The following is a 20816-nucleotide window of genomic DNA, read 5'->3' on the forward strand; positions in this document are numbered from 1 at the left end:
ACCTTGCAAATCCCTTAGGGCCAATCTCTTACCTGTTGACAGATTATCAGAAGACTTTTGTCCAGTCTATTTTCTCTAGGTCATTTTGTACCATGTCAAGAAAGAGGTGTAACCATTTGTTTTTAAATAATGGAGGCATCTTTTGAGAACTTATTCTTGAATTGGCTCGTCTAACAACCGGAGAGCTATCATCACTGGGCATGTCGTTCTCATCAAGGAGGGCGTTTAATATATCCAGAGCTATTTGGTCATCTCCTATTGGTGCTGCTTTATCAATTGCATGGTCTTCCTTGGAGTACAAAGAACGAAAGAAAACCTTTTGTAAAAACAAAGTCACGTCTTTGTACACTGTAAACTCATCAATGTTTGCAACTGGTGAGAAGGTCATGCCCTTTTGTAACAAATTTATATGATCAGGAGTCAAATCAAGATCGGATAAGTTGATGACCGAGTCGTCTGTTGGCAAGAGCCACCTATCTTCTCTGATTGGTTCGTTCGTGGGTCGTTTTGGGGGGATTTTGACTTTGGGGGTTGTGTTTGGTCGAGGCCTTAACTCTCCCCTCTTGGTCTAAAAAAAATAACAGTTTTAGTTGTTTCGTCATCTGTTTTACTATGTGGCTTGGTATGGCGGCGTCATGACTGGGGTCCACGTCCAGTTGACTTACTGCGTCACCGTCGTATTGTGAGATTAAAGATGTCGTCTTTCTCAAAATCAGCTAAGTCCTGCCGAAATTTGCCCCGTTTTGTAATTTTTAGATTTAATTGTACCTTTTCTACCTCTTTTTGAGTAGGTCATTCTGCTTACTAAATTCCTCTTGCTCCTTCAACTCCTCCAGCCCTCGTGTACTCTTGGATTTGTTACAGTATGGAAATTTATTGGGTTTTTTCCTCATCAACTATTAGTTCCATCACAGCTATTCCATAATTGATAAAGAGCTCTTTCCATTTGGGCAAAAAGCTGTCTGTATGGAGATGCTCTGCTGCAACAATCCTGTCTCTCAGGCCTCGGGGAACTATGCACTGCATGATGTAAGTTTCCAGTGATGACACATCGCACTTTCTGTTTAGATGCTTAATAGTTTTTTGTGCTCTTTAAATTTAGTTTTGATGTTATCATTCTGATTAAGGGTGTGTGGTGTGTCATTCTGAAAGGCTGTTCTAATTTATTGATCAATATAGTCTCCTAACATGAATGCCATCCCCTCTGTAGGGTAACACAGGTAGGTCAAGTGGTATTCTCCAATTTATTGTCACAACCAGTAGTAGCATTTTGGAGGCGTGGTGGCAGAACAACCTCCAACACTACTGTACCTTGTCCTGCAACATTGCCAGCTGCCAGCAGAGTCACCCAATGCGCCGTGAAAGATAGGCAACGTCCCGGTCCATGCCTGCTGGACCATAAGTCAGTGGTAATATGCACCTTACCACTGACCGCCCTGTCCAGCGAGGCATGGACATTGCCTTCCACATGCCGGTAGAGAGCCGAAATCACCTTCCGCGAGAAAAAGTGGAGTTTGGGAACTTGCCACTGAGGGACCGCACATTCCACAAACATAACGGAAGGGGGCAGAATCTACCAACTGAAAAGGCAGCAGTTGAAGTGCTAGCAATTTCACTAAGCTAGCATTCAACCGCTGGGCATGTGGATGGCTGGGAGAGAACTTCTTTTGGCGCTGCAGCAGCTGGGGCAGGAAAATTTGCCTGGTACAAGCTGACGTCAGTGTACCAATAGTAGACTGCCCGCAAGTACTTGGCTGTGACCCACCTAATTTTTTTTTTTTTTTTTGATTTTAAAAGAAGTTTATTAAAGATTATCATTGTACATTTTAGTTTCTCCGGAACAATCTGGAGCAAGAAGAAATACATACAATTCATTTGAAATAGATAACATAGCATAGGATAAATAGAGGCATAGATTAACCAGAAATAAATATAAATAAGAAATAAATAAATAGCACTAATACCTTGACTCTCACCCATCATTAAACAAGTTAACCTATCCAACCCTGGGTGAATCATTCTGTAATAGTGGAAAAAATTAAATCATAGCATTGAGCTATTCACTTAACCGAAAAGTCTATTTCCGACACCCCTGATGGGGACACACTGTGCCGGAAAAAAGAAAGAAAAAAAAAGAAAAAAACATAAGCCTCCGGTGCTATTGGAGCCACGTACTGAACAGGACTGGCCAAGCATCTCCAGAAAAAACAGAAAGTTCCAGAGCCGTGCAGGTGTTCATGAGTGAAGGTATTAGCGGTGGACCCCATAGACTCAGTAAAACCCGGGAAATCCCTACTGATACAGCATACCTAGTACGGATTCTCAAGCAAAACAATGAACATCATTGCAGAATCCCTTTATCCGATGTAATTCTTCACAGTAATATTGATTGATAGCAAAACTGAGAGGTGATCCGAGAAACAAAAAGAAGCACTGAAGATAAGAGAATCAGAGAAAAAGAGCAGAATAGGAAAAGGAAGAAAGAAGAAAGATAGAAATAAGGTGATTGCCAGCTGATAAATCAGGAGTTTGTGGGTGTCATTGTGGTACCCGGAAGTAGGGAAACCCCCACATATTTGGCCCAAGGCTCCCATATAGCCTCAAATAGCTGAGATGTGTTTAGAATGGAACTAACCAGTTTCTCCTGAGTCATTACCCAAGAAATCTTCTTTTTGGCAGCCATAATGGAGACTCTCGGTTGTTTCCAAGCCCCTGCCAGGGTGGTTTTTGCGCCCAAAAGCATAAAGGTTATCAATTTTTGCATATGTTTAGAGGCTTGAGGGATCCGTGTTCCAAGTAGTGCTACTTGTGGGTTCTTTTCCACTGGAACACCTGTAACTTTTCTGATGAGATTAAAGATCTTATTCCAAAACCCTCTGATTTTAGGACAATCCCACCAAATATGCAGCATGGTGCCCTGGGCTTGACAATCACGAAAACATAGCGGAGAAGCTGTTGGGAACATAGATGCTAGCCTGCTAGGAACTAGATACCATCTCATCAGTACCTTCAGATTGGACTGAGTAATGTTGAGTAATCCTTTATAAGCTCTCGTTCCTACCTTATGCCACTCGTCCAGGCTCCAGGTCTCCTGCAGATCTCTCTCCCAAGCCTCCATGTATAAAAATTTGGAAGAAGCCTCAGATAGTGATGTATATATTATGGAAATTCCTCCCTTGCACTCCTCCATTTGGTAGCACCAATGCTCAAATCTAGTAAAGACTGGGGGAGAGGGTTTATCCCTCCTAAATAACTTTACAAAATGAAAAATTTCTTATGCAATGCTCCATAGAAAGCGGGCCGGTGGATAAAAGGAAGTCCCCTATCCTATAGATTCCTTTGTCTAACCACCATTGGAATGCTTTGGCGTCCATTCCTGGCGTAAACTGGGGATTATGAAAAATATGTGATAAGGGACTAGCCTCCGAAATCAGAGAGGGAAGACGTCTCAGATCATCCCACAGCTTAAATGATTGGGATAACGCAGGAGACATTATAGCTGGCCTCGATTTTTGTGGTAACCACAATAGACTTTCCAGTGGAAGATTAGGGGCGGCCAAACTTTCGATATCAATCCAATCAGGTTTTTCGCTTTTTGAAAAGAGAGAAGATAGTTGGGCTAACCTAGCCGCTTGATAATATCTGAATAAGTTCGGGAGCCCGAGACCCCCCTGCGTTTTGGGCCCATAAAGGACATTTTGGGCCAGTCTATATCCCTTACCCGCCCAAATGAATTTAAGAATTTTGCCTTGGAATGATTTGTTGATCTTTTTAAATAGGTATCGGAAGGGATCTGAATAAGTAGAGCAGCCTGGGTAAAAGAGTCATCTTAATCGAGTTAATTTTACCTAACCACGAAATTTTATGTCGAGGCCGTGTCTGAAGGTCTAATTCAAGTTTGCGAAACATAGGGGGAAAATTTGCATGGTACAGTTGTTCATTTTTGGGAGTTAGGTTTATTCCTAAATAACGTATAGATGATTCGGCCCATTTGAAATCAAAATGAGGTTTCAGACTTTCGACTATGGATGTTCGTGTGGATATATTAAGTGCCTGGGATTTATTCATGTTGACACGTAGCCCCGAAATATTCCCCAAAGACTCGAGTAAGTTACATAATTTGGGTAGAGACGTAGTCGGGGATGAGATAAAAAGGAGGAGATCATCCGCAAATAATGCGCATTTGTGAACTTGGGGACCACAAGATACCCCTTTTATATCCGGCTCAGATCGGATAGCGATAGCTAATGTTTCAATTGCTATGGCAAAGACCAAAGGGGACAGGGGGCAGCCCTGTCTCGTACCTCTGGCAATAACAATGGGATCTGAAAAATATCCCTGCAATTTAACCCTTGCCTTGGGCTCAGAATACAAGGAACTCAGAAGCCCTTGAAAATTCTCTCCAAAACCCCAACTCCGCAGCACCTCAAATAGATACTGCCAAGATAAGGAGTCGAAGGCCTTCTGCAGGTCCAATGACAAGAGGAGCCCCTCCAGAGGAGGGCCCCCATCTCATCCCGACTGGAGTAATGATATAATGTCCACTGCTCGTCTCACCTGGTCTGGACCCCGTCTCCCTGGGATGAAGCCTACCTGATCTTTATGAATATAAAGGTGAATAAAATAATTTAACTCATTAGCTAGAATTTTGGTCATTATTTTCAAATCATTGTTGATTAAAGAAATGGGCCTATAGTTTTCTACGTGTTTGAGATCTTTGTCTGGTTTGGGTATAACTGAAATAAATGCCTCATTCAGGTGAGAATGCAGGGCCTCACCCCCTCTCATTGAATTGAAAAATTTAGTGAGATGAGAAGCTAAGGTTTCTGCAAAGGTTTTATAATACGGGGCCGAGAAGCCATCCGGTCCGGGAGCAGATCGACCCTGTAGGTTTTTGATCACCCCCATGATTTCTTCCACAGAAATTAGGGCCTCCATCAAATCGACATGGTTCTCATGTAAGTTCGGAATAGGTAGGTGATCCAAAAAGGACTTAATATCTAATTGTTTGGCTGTACCAGTCTTCTGGTAGAGGGTAGAATAGAAAGTCTGGAATTCTTGTAAAATGCGCTTAGGGTTAAGAGTCGTGGTCCCATCTCGTGTTCTAATTTTAGGGAGTGCAAATGTGCGGAATCTCGGAGAGAGCGGATTGGCTAAAAATGTGTTCAATTTATCCTTGTGTAAATAGAATCTTGCATTGCTCCAGTTTAAGGACTTTTCAGCACCGAGTGATAAATTCAAAGCTAATCTAGCAGCGCCAAGCTGTGCGACCCGAACCTTTGTCTGGTCTTTTTTTATGCTCTCTACATAAGGTCATAAAATCCTTTTCCAGTTAAGCTACCTCCGCCTTTTTTTCGTTTAGAGGCTATCTGAATTATTTTACCGCGGATGGTAGCTTTGTGAGCCGCCCAAAGCAGCTCAGCCGAGATTCCATCAACATTATTTAATGTAAAGTAATCTTTTAAGGCCTTGTTAATTTCCGAAACTACAGTAGGATCGTTAAGGAGGGATTCATTTAATTTCCAATGAGATTTGTGGGGATCCAAAATTTGTGTTTGTATAGAGCAAACAACCATGGAATGATCTGAGAGAGGCATGTCTTTTATGGTAGCTTTAGTAACTGAGGGGATATGTCTAGTGGAAATGAGAATATGATCAATCCTGGAATACGATTTATGTGGGTTTGAAAAATGTGTATAATCCCTTTTAGTTGGATTAAGTTCCCTCCAAATGTCTACCAGATTTTGTTGATATATCATTTTTGCTATGTGAGAGCTGGCTCTAACTGGGCGTGTCAGCCGTGTCGCTAAGGGTTTAGATTTGTCTAAACTTTGGTCAAAAGCTATATTAGAGTCACCTCCACACACTATTGTCCCTTCTAGGAGAGGTTCCAGAGTGGCAAACATAGCTTGAAAAAATTTCGTCTGACCTCTATTGGGGGCATAGTATGAGATGAAGGAGAACAATTGATCATTCAATTCTCCCTTGACCAAGAGAAATCTGCCATCTGGGTCCCTATGTGTCAAAAGAGAATTGAATTTGCAGGTCTTCGCAAAAAGGATCGCCACCCCTCTAGTGACCCACCTAATTCTACACCTTCAGTCCTATCAGTGCAGGCTTCAGAGAGGACTGAGGGTATAGTGGGATTGGAGATCCCAGCTGATAAGGAGCAAGGAGAGGTTTCGCTTTCTTTGGTGTGGGTCTTTGAGATACGCTTGCCAACAAACTGCATGGCAGGTCGACATATGTCTGGTCAAGCATGTGGTGCCCAAGTGGGTGATGTTTTGGTCACGCGAGATACGCTTGCGACATGTTGCACACTGCAGCGGTGCGATCTGATGCACTAGTCTCAAAAAAAGGCCCACGCTAAAGAACTTTTGGAATAACGCAAAGAGACAGCAGTACCCTGTACATGCGGAGCTCTGTGTTGTGATGCAGTCGGTGTGCTGCCCTTAAGCTGGCCCCTGGAGGGCACCCTGCCTTGTTGGAGATATGCCTCCTCCTCTCTCCTATCAGGCACCCACGTGGAGTCAATGACCTCATCATCCCCTCCCTCCTCATCACTGTAGAAAACCTGGCATTATTCTGCAGCTGGGGGAACATGACTGCCAGATTGCTGTCCTTCTTGGGCACCCCATCTCTCTGGGCTCACGTTACTGCCACCTTCTAGCGGTGTACCATCATCAGAGCCTTCAAAACACGGCGCATCCTCCTGCAGCATGTACCCAACACTGTGGTCAAACAGTTCGGGGGACTCCTCAGGAGGACATGGTGGGGTTAGGGAAGGAGTGACTGATGCCATTGAGCAGAGGGAAGAGGCCTCGTTGGCAGCTGCTTTGCCAGACAAAGTACCCTGAACCTGGGTGAGAGGATGGGGACAGTTTGGTCATCCACTCTACAAAGTCTTCGGCATGTTGCGGCTCAACACGGCCAGCTGCCGAAAAAAAAAAAAAAACACGAGCGAGTCCCACGGCCACGTGCTGATGAGGATGCACCGTGTCTACGACCAGCACTGTTGCCTCTAGATGCAGAGCCTGCTTGCCCTCTTATCGGCTCTTGACTCTCTGCCTCTCCTTGTTGTCCTTCCAGACATACTAATGGCCTGCAGGGAGATGTAGCTTCACAAATACTGACAATACTTGCTGATCACTGCCTGTGGTATTAATCTGAGAACACCAGCAATTGTATTCACATATGTTTAGGTGCACACTGTGCAGAGGCCGCAGTACACCAAGTGTGAATACTGCAGCTAGCACAATCACCTGCCTGCCTATCAGTATATTAGGAAGAGCGCGTGTGTGTGTGTATAATATATATATATATATATATCCTCTACACACTAACTCTAACTGACTAGCCTGCCTGCTCCATCTAACAAAAAAACAAAAACACTGTCTCTCTTAACCACCGCAACACACTACACAAGGCTGCCAGGGAGGCGGCCTTATATAGTGTGGGTAGTGTACTATACCCCCTGAGCCATATTTGGCCAAAGCCACTCTGGCTTTGGCCAATTATGGCTCTCTGTTTTTTGCGCGCTGTGATTGGCCAAGCATGCGGGTCATAGTGCATGCTTGGCCAATCATCAGCCAGCAATGCACTGCGATGCCGCAGTGAATTATGGGCCATGACATGCCACTCTAATTTGGCGCGAACGGTCCGGAACGTTCGTATTTCGAACGAACGGTTGAACATACAGTGTTCAAGTCGAACATGAGTTCGACTCGAACACGAAGCTCATCCCTAATTGTCGGTTTAGCAGATATATGCTCTTGTCATCTCTCAGTGCCTGATCAACATTGATGATGTGGCTTGAGCATACACCTGCAGATAAGCTCCCCTCATCAAGTACTGTGTTTCATTGGTTATTTTATTATTGTTGTATTATGCTGCCGTTTGTATTGGTATTATAATGTATGCATCCAACTATCCCTGTTAGAAGGGTTATCATATATTGTCACATCCTGGTGTTGTCAAATCCATATATGGGCATTCGCTGTGTGGAGCCCCCATGCCGTGTTCCTGACTTCCCATGGGAGGTCACATGCTGTGACCTCACTTCATATGGAGGAGGTCATATGCTGTGGCCAAACAGCTGCTGTTTGTGAAAGCTTTTGTTATAATAAAAGGACGCTGTGGGGGTGTCGGCAAGCGAGTGATTGCTGAGAACTTACAGGATGGTGGTGTTTGGTTATTAAATGAATGGCAGGCCGAATGAATGGTGAGCTCTTAGCTTTAAAGATGGATTAGTAAATAAATGATGAGCACAATCTCAAACACACCTATTAAGCATATAAAACATGGCTCCAATAATCCATCTTTTTTAAAGATGGATTATTTCACCGAGACAAAATGTGTTACTATTAGAGACACGATATCGGACTGTGTGCTCCGCATACAGCTCGATTTCGCTAACAATACGTTGCTTTGCCTGCCCGTTCCTTTCTGCCCACGTAATAACTACGCGAGACGGTCGGTTAAAGGGAAACCTTTTCTAGGTTTTTGTTGTCTGACAATTCTCCTTTCAAGCTCCCTCCATTCCTGTAGGACCGGATCCTTTAGAGATTGATGGAGTGGGAACACCCAGGATTGAGCCTTGCTCAGCCCCCTGTATACCTTGTCCTGTGCAGAGGTTAATCTAGGGGCTTCTGGAATCTCCTCGTTGCATACATTGCCTGCAGGAGCCCATCCAGATCCTCTAGGGTGAAGAGGTGTCTCCTTAACCTTGCATCCTCCTGATTCTCGCCTAGATGGTCTGGATCCACCTTCCCATCAGAGCTGTGATCTGACCAGACCAGGCTTTCTATTTCCCCCACCATCCTCCTCTACCTGAGCTAAAGAGAGTGACTGAGGGTGGGAGGAGAGCACTCGGACCCCTCCAGAGGCTCTCCCAGGAGGATGTGCCTTCTCTAGGGGCAGGCTCCTCTGGGTCAGGACCCTGGACTGCTGACTGCCTGGCGGTTTTATAGAAAGATTTGACTGTTGCCAGCATTTCCGTCTGCATAGATTAAAAAAAATGTATTAATTGGCGCAGAATACCCTTTCCCTGCTAATTTATTGATACAATTATAGCAGAAGGGCTTTGAATGGGACTTTGGGAGTTTATCCTTAAAATGCCCAAATTTTTTTATTTTTTTTGAGGAGCTATGCCCTGTTGTGGCAGGAGGTTGTTTATCTGGGGCCTCTCAGGTTCCGCTTGGGGATTCTGTAACACAGAAGATACATGTAATTTTACTCTGCCTTCCCCCTAACTGCGGGCTTGTACTGGGGAGGGAGGGTAAGGCGATTGGTGAAGCCCAGGAATTCTCAGACCTCTAGAAGCCAGGCCCTCTCACCCCCTTCCCCTCCACCCTTTCCAAGTGGGGTTTCTAATCACCGGGCCCCAACCTGGATCTGCCCGCAGTTGTAGTTGCCTTGCCTTGCCTTCCTGTTCCATGAGGAGGTTGGCTGGGTCCTGGGCTGCTGGTACTGCTTGAGGGTACAGCGAGCCGACCACTGTCTGCCCCCTTGCTCTGTCTCTCCACGTCGGTCTCCTGACGTTTTTAGCACTTCCGAATCGCGCCGTTTCTCAGGCGCCGCACACTTTTTGTGATGTGGCCATGTACCAGAGAGGCTTGGAGGGCAGTACTTCCTGCAAGATAATTCACGGCAATGAAGAGAGCAGCTGGTGGCGGCATTTCATGCACATGTAGCGATGGCATGCACTCCCTGCGGCCAGAGCGCTGGTGAAGCCTTGAGGGCGACCTGTGAGAAGGACAAGCCTTCAGGTTAGTTCAGCCATCCCCGACCTCCTTAGAAACGGTCTCAACAGGGGTCCATCAGACCCTCCCCGGTCATTTGGTCCGGGAGAAACAAAGAAATACTGGGGATCAAGGGGAAGGGTGGGGACTTATAAGAAGCTGTCAAATTCATTGCGTTTCCTGTAGGGAGGAGCCCTCATCTAAGGTGTGCCATCCTGGAAGGTAATATGGGAATCATTGCTTTGCAAATCCATCTTGAAATGAAAATTTTGGACGTACAAAGGCCCACTAAAAAGAACCAAGCAGGGGGCGTGGTCTGGCACCGGACTGTAATGGCCGCTTGAACTCTGAGCTCCGGCATCCAGGACTAGCACACAAGCCTTCATAAGCCAGACAGCCGCGCCGCGATCACGCAGAGATGGCCGGGAGGAGCAGCTCAGTCACCCGCTCCCAGGCAGATCCTCCGACGCAGCTTAGCCGAACCATCCCGGCGCTATTCCGCTCTCAGCAGGCAGACACACAGGCCTCCAGCCTCGATGCCGCCAGTCAGATCAGAATGCCCAGCGCATCGGATCATGAGGGACACCCGAACGCCGTCAGATTCGCTCTGCCATCACCCTCCATCAGCATGGCAGATCTGCAGCAGGTGGCAATGGATATTAAGACCACGCTATCCGCAGCGATCTCGGACCTGAAGACTGCCATCAAGGCCGTGGCAGCACGTGTGGAGATGGTGGAGTCGGCGGCCATGACACATGGAGCAGCCATACAGCAGGTACAACGAGTCACTGACACACATACCAGACATCTCATTGAGATCCACCGACACATGGAGGACCTCGACAATAGAGGAAGGAGGCGGAACCTACGTTTTAGGGGGATCCCTGAAAACATAGAAGGCCCCCCAATTACAACCAGCAGTATGGGCTATATGTAACACGCTCCTTGGCAGGCCTCCAGATGCTCCTATAGAGATGGAAAGATGCCACAGAGCTCTGAGACCGAGAGGCAGAGATGGTGAGCCACCTAGAGATACAGTATGCTGCCTAGTGAGCTTCACACAAAAGGAAGAGATACTGAGGCTAGCACGCAATCAGGGGCAACTACAGCATGAAGGTTCTCCCATACAAATATACCAGGATCTCTCTGCCATTACGCTCCAGCACAGAAGAGAGCTTCGTCCCCTTCTCAATGCCTTGAGGGACAGACGTATTGTATACCGTTGGAAATTTCCATTTTGCTTATCCGCAACCGCGGGGAACCGCACAGCCTTTCTACGTACGCCAGCAGATTTGCAGCCATTCTGCGACACACTGGGCATTCCTGTGATTGCTGTCCCAGAGTGGTATAGCACCTTCATGCAACCTGAACCCTGGATCAACACACAGCAGGAAATTACCCCACGCTCGCAACGCAACCGCCAAAGGCGCCGCAGATCTGCCTCCAGTTCACCGAGAAGAGGCCCTGATGACATCACTGACCGTCACCCGAGATCCTCACCCTCAGCGGCTCGCCGAGAAACAGACCACTGAACGTGAGTCAGCAGGCTGAACAAGCGATGATTTCCTCTCCAACGCCCGCATTCTTGTTGGCATGTTTGCCGCCATGTTTGACTTCCACCCACCAGCCAATGCTCGGGCACCCATCCAGACTGAAACTACCGCAGAAACTTGAATGTTAATAACATCTCCCTCGCTGGCATTACATAAGTGACTGATGTAAGTCAGACTTCCTAATATAATCCAGATTGGTCCTCAACCTGCTGATGCCTTCTGAAGACCATCCTCTTCATGTAAGAGACCAGAACCTTTACACACTTGAGAGATCCTACTGCCATAGCGCATTTTTGCATTTTTGGCCCAGAAGTCGCATAATTTTCAACTTGCACTACCCCTTGTTATTTTATTTAATAACCCCCCCCCCCCCCCCATTTTTTTTTCTTTTTTTAAGGGGGCAACACCACTCTCATGCTCTAAGGCGCAATGGACTCGACTCAGGTAACTAACTGCCCCTTTTTTTCTTTTCTTTAAACTCATGCCTTGGTTGGGCCATGCCCGAAGGGATTTCTTCGGCTGTGGCCCTGCTTTACGCCTAAGCTACACCATTGAAACCTTGCATAATGTTAGCTGCAGTTCGGTCTGATAGCACAGTTATAACAATGCACAAATGTCGGTTAGATAATGTAGATGGCTTGTCCTGTTTAGTAGGGCCCGGGGCAAACAATGGGCCATGCGAGACAATAAATGAGAAGCTCCCAGGACCAACAGATGATACAACATATGTTGGGGATGGGGACGTGGCTCCCTTGCCCGAAGCATCTCTTCCAGTAGAGCAGGATGGCCGGATGGGAGAGCGAGTCTCTACATTCTGATGGACAGTGGCATCCCTGTTTTATGACCCAGTTATAGAGGCGGGTGGATGGATAGACTAGCTCAGACTGTTAAGTTATATGCACTATTTGCAGTACTTGTATTAACATTCCCACGGTTACACAGGATTTCTATAGCGGTGTATACTGACTTCCGGACGGCTACATTCGGATCTCCTGATATTTTGGCCGTTTTCTCGGCGGGATAAGAGAGCCGGACAGAGATCACATTTGTGGCCTTCCGAACTTCATATAACACGGCACAGATTTTACATTTCTTGACTGGGCCCAAGGGGACCTGGGAAAGAAACGCTTGCTTATCTAAGGAAGCTCTTTCTAGGCCCATGTTACTCCTTAGATTGAGGCTGTTATATATGTTATGTTTTTTCTCAAAGTGTGTTAGTCCTGGTAGTCGATACTACCCATTACCCGGTGTAAGACTACTACCCCGCTTTAGAGCGGCTAGTTCCCCTCTGAAAATACCCGGCTTCTTCTTCCTGTACCCTTCTATAACCCTTCCCTGACTTTTTTTTAGGTGGAAGAGCAGGCCTGCCTCCACCTCCGGTAGTTGCTCTGCGAGGTTTCACTCCTCGCCCTTACTAGGGGAATCTTCCCCATCTCTCTCCCCCCCTTTTTTTTTTTTTTTTTTGTTTGTTGTCCTCCCCCTCCCTTTTTCCAACCTTCATCGCCCCTCTCTATCCCGACCCCCTCTACCCTCTCCGGCACTCTACGACCCTGGTTGTCTATGTATAAGCCCACCCCTGAGCGTGTGCACCTCAATATTCACCATGCCATCCAATCCGACACGTTCAGTTCCCCTATCTCTCAAGGTATATTCGCTGAACGCCAAGGGACTAAACGCCCCCGAAAAGCGCAGCAGTGTCTTAGCAGAAGCACACCGACTTGGAGCACAAATCCTTTTTATTCAAGAAACACACTTTAAATCGGACTCGGTCCCGCGCTTCCGCAACGATTACTACCCCACGGCCTATCATGCCACCTCCCCTAACTCTAAGACTAAAGGAGTGTCCATTTTGTTCTGCAAGGGGCTATCTCTAGATATTGAGGACCAACTAATAGACCCGGAGGGTAGGTACATTTTTTTGAGGGGCTCATGGAAAAACAGACCAATAACGCCAACTAATCTATACTGCCCCAACTCTAAGCAGGTCACATTTATTTGGGAAGCTCTCGCAAAACTCACACTCTTTCAAGCGGGGCTCTTGATTATGGGGGGCGATCTTAATGTCCCTCTCGACCCCCTATTGGACACCTCTACCAGTACTTCCTCCCTCCCCTACTCTGCCCTTCGCCAAATTAAACTTCAGCTTGCGTCCCTGACACTACACGACACCTGGAGGACCCTCTACCCTAAAGACAAAGACTATACCTTTTTCTCAACCCCACACAACCGATATTCAAGGCTGGATTACCTATTTGTAACACAGGCAGACTTATTCTTCCTTCACTCAGCATCGATCGAACCTATGACGCTGTCTGACCATCATCCTATCACGGCCACCCTGCAATTCCCTGACATGGTCCCTTCTACTAAGCTCTGGAAACTAAATGCGTCCCTTCTTACAGACCCTGGAGACCTAGCGACGCTCAAACACGAAATAGAAGCATTCTTTATCCACAACGACACACCAGATACATCTCCCATGACACAATGGGAGGCCCACAAATGTGTCATTAGGGGCCAGTTGCTCTCGATTTCGGCTCGGAAAAAAAAGGAACGACAAGCCCTGGTACTTGCGCTGTCCACCAAAATACGCACTTTAGAAGCTCAACACAAACGTACATTAGCGCTTAAAACATCACAAGAACTGGCAGAAACACGAACACTATTACGGGAGGAACTATTTAAAAAAGCACGCCGAAGTAATGTATTAGCCCAGAAACTTTTCTTCGAACAAGGCAACAAACCAGGCAGGTTACTGGCCAGAGCCACCCAGCAGCGTAAATTGGCCTCTACAGTCCATCATATTGTAGATGCTTTGGGTAGGACACACTCAAAAACCGAAGACATAGCACAACAGTTCCACAATAACCTCTATAACTTACGCCCAGGAGATGAGAATCCTGCAACGCAGGAGAAACGCCGGAAGTTAATTAGGGAATTCCTAGGTAAGCACAGTCCAGTAGCTTTGTCAACGGAGGATTCCCTAGCCTTAGAAGCCCCCCTGATGAGGACGTGAGGTCGCGTCACGCTCCGGGGTGAGGAGTGAAGAGCTGTGGGAATAATGGGAGGAAGGACGGACCATAGCGAATGAAGGAGAGGAAATCCCCCATGCAGCACGCAGCATACCTCGCAGCACATTCCACCAACTGACCCCTATGGAACCGGAGGGACTGTCGCACAGAGAGCCGCAGATAGGGAGATAACTCCACGCCGCATCAAGGAGCGGAGTGCACGCGGGCAACTAAAACTTCACAGACGTGAGTATGTTGAGCCAGCTGACAGGCTGAGCGCAGATGGACTCCTAGCGCACCCCCTCTCCACGGACCTGGAATGAAAAAGGTACACTAGGTGTTTGACTAAGCTATGTTGAAGGGGGCTCAGAGGACCGGCTAGCTGTGTGTTGATTGAACTTACTGGGAAGGGAGACATATTAAATACAGTGGAAAAAAATCCCAAAAAGGTATGACATGCTGTTGGCTGCATAATGGGTTAAATGAGAGATTACCCTTATTACATGATTGAAATATGGTTGCTGGATGCATAAGGGAAATGATGTCTAACAAATATATGATCTGAAGTAAAATAATGTACACTAAAGTATGAACAGGAGGACACATAGAGGAGAAGCGGTGAAGTGAATTGGAGATTTGGAGAAAATCAACTGCCCCCCCCAGATTAAACAACTGAATAAACAGGTCAGACAATGATACACTAATGAATCAACTAATTAATCAACTAACTAACTAACTAATGAACTAACTGAAGGGGATTGTATATATCTCAAGTGGGAAAGCCTGGAAAATGGTTTAGGCAAATTTATACAAATATATGTACTTTGGCTCTCTGTCTGTGTCTCATCTCCCACCCCCCCCTCTTTTTTCTTTTGGGAACTCTGATCCCTCAAACATACGGCCTTAAAGGTGGACCTATTCCCCGATTCTCCTGGGACTGTGGCTGCCGTCTAAAGGACATTTATTAGTACTCCCTATATTAGGGAATTGCTGGAACTACCGGAGGTTTTTTTGATTTAGGCCGTTTTTTCGCAGCCCCCTCTTTTTTATTTGGATTCCAGGGTGTAGAGAGGAAAGGAAAAGAAGGAAAAGTAAAAAAAATAAAATAAAAAAAAGAGAAAGGGGAAAATAGAAAAAAAAAAAAAGGGGGGAAAGAGGGGGAGAGGGGAGGGAGGAGGGAAAGGAGAGAGAAAAAACAGGAGGACTGAAGGGGGAGAAAACCGACAGTCACTCAGCCCCTCCCTCTTGGATACCCCAATTGTGAATGGTAGATAGACGAGGCCCATCAGAGCGCCCTTCTGCAAATGCAGACCCTGCCCGCACGGAGCCGGATCAAGTATTAATTAAAACTTTCTATAAATATATGAAAGAGAAGACGGAGGAGGAATAAATCCACTAGGATATCCTGCGGCTGTGCGGTACAGGATCAGCCAGGTATTCTAGGAAACCCCGTAGAAAACTCAGCTCAGACATACTGACTCCCCGGCAAAGCCGACCTCGGTGCCAGTTCGTTGGAAACAAGGGGTCAAACTGGGGAAGAGAATCAGAAGGAGGGGGATCAATATGAGCAGAATGACAAGTAGATCGACAAAGGGGGGACCCCCTACCACTCCAAGCAATACAACTGCAACAAGCTCAATAAGACCCTTCATGACCAGAGGAGAGAGTCCACGAGTTATCGGAGCCCAGATAACAACTAAGCAACAACCAGCAAATAAGGCAAAAAAGGCGGAGGATAAGAAATCGCAGAAGGAGGACCCCAGAGAAACATCTATGGAATCAAGAGAGGAGGGACCCATGGGAACTGGATTGGAAAGCAGAAGGGCTGAGGAACAAAGCCCAGACTCACAGTCCCCCTCTAAGAGAGAAATGGCAGAGATGCTGTTAAACTTGGAAAATGTGATAAAGGGGGAAATACAGAACCTGAGAACCGATGTTGGCCACTTGTTATCCAGAATAGAATCAGCAGAGGAACAATTAGAGAAACAAGAACAAGAATCAAACCTATTAAAAGATCAGATGGATCGGATCCAACTGCAGCAGAGACACATTCTCTATAAACTAGAAGACCAGGAAAACAGAAATCGGAGACAAAACCTTAGGATAAGATCTATACCAGAGAGGAGGGGTGAGGACCTAAGGACAATAATTCAGATGATATTTAACCCATTATTGGAAAGAACAGCAGACAACCCAGTTAGGATCGAAAGGGTCCACAGAGTAGGAAACCCGAAAAGAGGGGCCCCTGAGCAAACAAGAGATGTTATAGTAAGGTTCCGATTATACGAAGACAAAGAAGCAATCTGGAAGAGATTGAGGGGACACCCCCCGATGGTATTTGAAGGGGCAGAGCTCCAGATATTCACGGACGTAGCCCCAGAAACTTTGGCAAGAAGATGGTTGTTAAAACCACTCCTAAAACAAATGATAGATCTGAATATCAAATATAATTGGGGCTTCCCTTCTTGTTTAATCGGGACAAAAGAGGGGAGATCCGCGACACTGAGATTTCCCGAGGAGTTAAATGATTTTTGCAAGAAATTGGACATGCAGGTGCCTGACCTACCGGGCTGGGAGTAGGGGGGAGGCGGAGACGGGAGGGAGGGGGGAAGTGGGGGTTCCCCCCCCCCTCTCTTTGTCTCTCTGCTCGCTCATGTGATATACCCTCTCTCCTTGGGGGCCCCTTGGGAGGCTCTTTTTCTCTTCTTCTTCATTTTTTGTAAGCCACTGTTTTTTTTTTGGGGGACCCGGGAGGGCCCCCTTGGAGATAGGGAGGAGATAGGCTAACCTCCCCCCCCACCCCTCCTGGTGAAAGAACGGCAGGAGGGGGGGGGGGAATTCCCAAAACCTCACCCAGAGCGAAACTGAACCAAGACTTGGAAGATGGTTCAGTGGTCTGAGATAGGCCAACAGGGAGGGTGGGAGGGGGGGGAAGAGGGTGAGGGGAGGGAAGGGGGAGGGGAGGGAAGGGGGAGGGGAGGGAAGGAGGGGAGGAGGGGAGGGGAGGGGGTAAGATATCCTATCTCACCAAAACAATCGGAAGAAAGCGTAACTAATAGCCAAGATGCCGGTAATTAAATGCCTATCTTATAACGTAAAAGGGCTCAATAGTCCATCAAAGAGACATAAAGTACTAAAGGAACTAAAGAGGTATAGGTCAGACGTAGTCTTTTTACAAGAAACCCATCTTACACTAGGATCAAACATAAAGCTATATTCCCCTGACTTCCCCATATGGTACTATGGTGATACCATTACTAAAAGGGCCAGAGGGGTAGCAATCGGAATAGCTAAGGGGACTAGGTTTGTGTTAACAGACCGATTGACAGACCCAGAAGGAAGATTCCTCTTTTTAAGGGGAAAACTAGAGGAGGAGGAATATACTCTTGTAAACATATATGCACCAAATACCTCCCCGATGAAATACCTCCTGGGAATCCTGGGGAAATTAAAAGACTTCAGGAGGGGAAAGACAATACTGGGAGGAGATCTAAACTTTTGTATGGACACAAAGGCCGATAAAACACACCAGACATTAGAAACTCAAGAAAGGCAATTAAGAAAGGTAAAGGGTAGTCTGCATAGAAGCCAATTAGTAGACACATGGAGGATCTTTAACCCAAGCAAACGAGATTATACATTTTATTCCCATGTACACGAGAGCTACTCCCGGATCGATCACATTTTTATTGAGCATAGAATGTTAGATGCGGTGGTCGAGACAAAAATAGAGACCATGACGATTTCTGACCATGCCCCAATTAGCATATCCATAAATATTACAGGCAATCAAAGGACCTATTCAAATTGGAGACTAAATGAGAAACTACTAATAGAAGAGAAAAGTTCAATGAGGGTTAAAAAGGAATTAGAGGAATATTTTGAGATAAACAAGACAGACGAAATTTCGGCAGCAACACTATGGGACGCACATAAGGCGGTGATTAGAGGGGTGTTAATCTCCGAAGGAGCAAGGAGGAAAAAAGAAATGAACAGTAAAAAGGAAAAATTAGTAGAAGAGATCTTCAATTTAGAACTAACACATAAAAAAAATGGTAAACAACGAGATATATATTTGGAACTAGTTAATAAGCGGAACGAACTTAAATATCTGATTGACCGGGAAACAAGAAGGGAATTTAACTTGGTGGCAAGGGAGAGATACAGGTGGGGAAATAAAACAAGCAAACATCTGGCTCGGATGGTACAAAGAAAGAAATCAAGGAATTATATAGATAAAATTAAAAATGAAAAAGGAGAAGTCTTGCATACAACAAAAGATATTGCTGAAACATTTAGACTATATTATGAAAAACTATACTCAGTAGAACAAAAAAACTGGCAAAAAGGGGAGAAAGAAAATAAAATCTCAGCATTTTTAGAAGAAGCAGGGTTATCAAAAGTTAGTCAAATAGATGCAGAGGGGATGGACAGGCAAATTACGGAAAACGAAATTAAATTAGCACTATCAAGCTCTGCCTCAGGTAAAAGTCCGGGGCCAGACGGCTTTACAGTAATGTATTACAAAAAATTTAAGGAGATACTTCTGCCAAGGCTATGCCAGTATTTTAATGGGCTCGGAAAGGAGTACGAACTAAGTAAAGAGGCATCGGAGGCAACTATCACCGTTATCCCTAAGGAAGGTAAGGACATTGAAAATTGTTCAGGATACCGGCCGATATCTCTGCTCAACACAGATTTAAAACTGTTTGCAAAGGTATTGGCCGGGAGAGTCAAACAGGAAATGGCGAAATTGGTGTACCCGGATCAGACGGGGTTTGTCCAGGGAAGAGAGGGGAGAGATAACGGGGTTAGAACACTGTTAATCCTCCGGAAAATGAAGGCAACGGGGTCCCCAGGTGTACTCCTGTCAATAGACGCAGAAAAAGCGTTTGACAGGGTAGATTGGGGACTTATGTTGCTCACCCTGAAGGAAATGGGGTTTGGACAGAGGATGATGGAGTGGATCGGCACCCTTTACAGGTTCCCCACGGCTAAAATAAAAATAAATGGAAGTCTATCTCAAACCTTCTTAATGAGAAACGGTACAAGGCAAGGGTGCCCTCTATCGCCACTACTGTTTGTGCTCTCATTGGAACCCCTGCTGGCTAGGATCCGAAACTCTCAAAAAATAAAAGGGGTTAAAATAGGGGAGGAAGATCATAAACTTGCAGCTTTTGCAGACGACGTCCTCCTCTACTTAACGGAACCCAAAACATCAATCCCAAACCTTCTAAATCTATGTAGCGAATATGGAGAAATTTCAAACCTTAAATTAAATATCACAAAAACGGAGATTATGAGTATAAACATAAGCAAGACAGAAGAGCAACTCCTGAAAACGAAGTACAAATTTGCTTGGGTTAAAGAACTTAAATACCTAGGGATACTGCTAGCTAAATCTACTAGGGAGATGTATACGATAAATTTCATACCTTTATTGAATGAAATTAAGACAGAAACAAAAAGGGTGGAAAACAGGGCAATATCATGGATAGGACGAATTAATTACTGCAAAATGGTTATTTTACCAAAAATCTTATATAAATTCCAGATGATTCCCATTGCCCTCCCCGGGACATTGCTCTCTACCCTTAGAAAATTAATAATGAATTATATATGGAGAAATAAGAAACACAGGATAGCACTTCAGACACTAAAACAACCAAAAAAAAAGGGTGGATTAGCGGTGCCCGATGTCAAGAGATACTATGAGGCGGTGATATTAACAAGAGTGGTGGAGTGGGCCAGAGCTAGCAAAGAAAAAAGGTGGGTTAGGGTAGAAAATGAAATGTCACAGACAAGGTTAGATAAGATAATTTGGAATCCTCCCCAATTTAGGACATTAGATAAAAATGCACACGAGATAACTAAAAATGCACTTAAAGTTTGGGACACTGTTTATAAGAAAACTGTGAAGGAGTATAATTCCCCTCTTATATCACTAAAGAATAATGATTATTTTGCACCAGGTAAAACACAAGTGGGGGGAAACTGGATTAGAATGGACACTGTACAATTAAGGGATATAATGAAGGAAGGTCACATTTTAACACTACAGGAGTTGAAATTAAAAAACTTTTTCCTGGAAATTAATGAATGGAGATATCGGCAACTAAACCATTTTATCCAAGACCTCCCACACCCACTGAGGTCGGGAGATCAGTTATTGGAATTGGAAAAAATATGCTCTGCAAAAAATGCCAGAGGATCTATCTCGGGATTATATAGGATGTTACTGAAGATGGAAGAGCAGAATATACCTCCATTCATTAAAAAATGGGAAAGGGAACTAGGGACACAGCGGGATAAGACCACAATAGAGAAAATGCTGACTCTGACACACTCCTCCGCGGTGGATAGCCGCACAGCAGAGATGTGTTTTAAATGCATAGCCGGATGGTATATGACACCAGACAAATTAAAAAAGTTTAAAGAGGGACAGACTGGAGAGTGCTGGAGGGGCTGCGGCTCACCAGGAAATATGGCGCACCTGTGGTGGGGATGCCCCA

The 20816-nt window shown here is 45.6% G+C and overlaps 1 protein-coding gene across 2 annotated transcripts in view; it reads right to left on the reverse strand.

The window, feature by feature from the left end:
- POLE4 (DNA polymerase epsilon 4, accessory subunit) overlaps window positions 1-20816 on the reverse strand; it is a 234928-nt gene that overhangs the window by 199156 nt on the left and 14956 nt on the right. The window lies entirely within an intron of this gene.

Source organism: Rana temporaria, chromosome 1 (assembly GCF_905171775.1).
Source record: "Rana temporaria chromosome 1, aRanTem1.1, whole genome shotgun sequence".
NCBI classification, from domain to species: domain Eukaryota; kingdom Metazoa; phylum Chordata; class Amphibia; order Anura; family Ranidae; genus Rana; species Rana temporaria.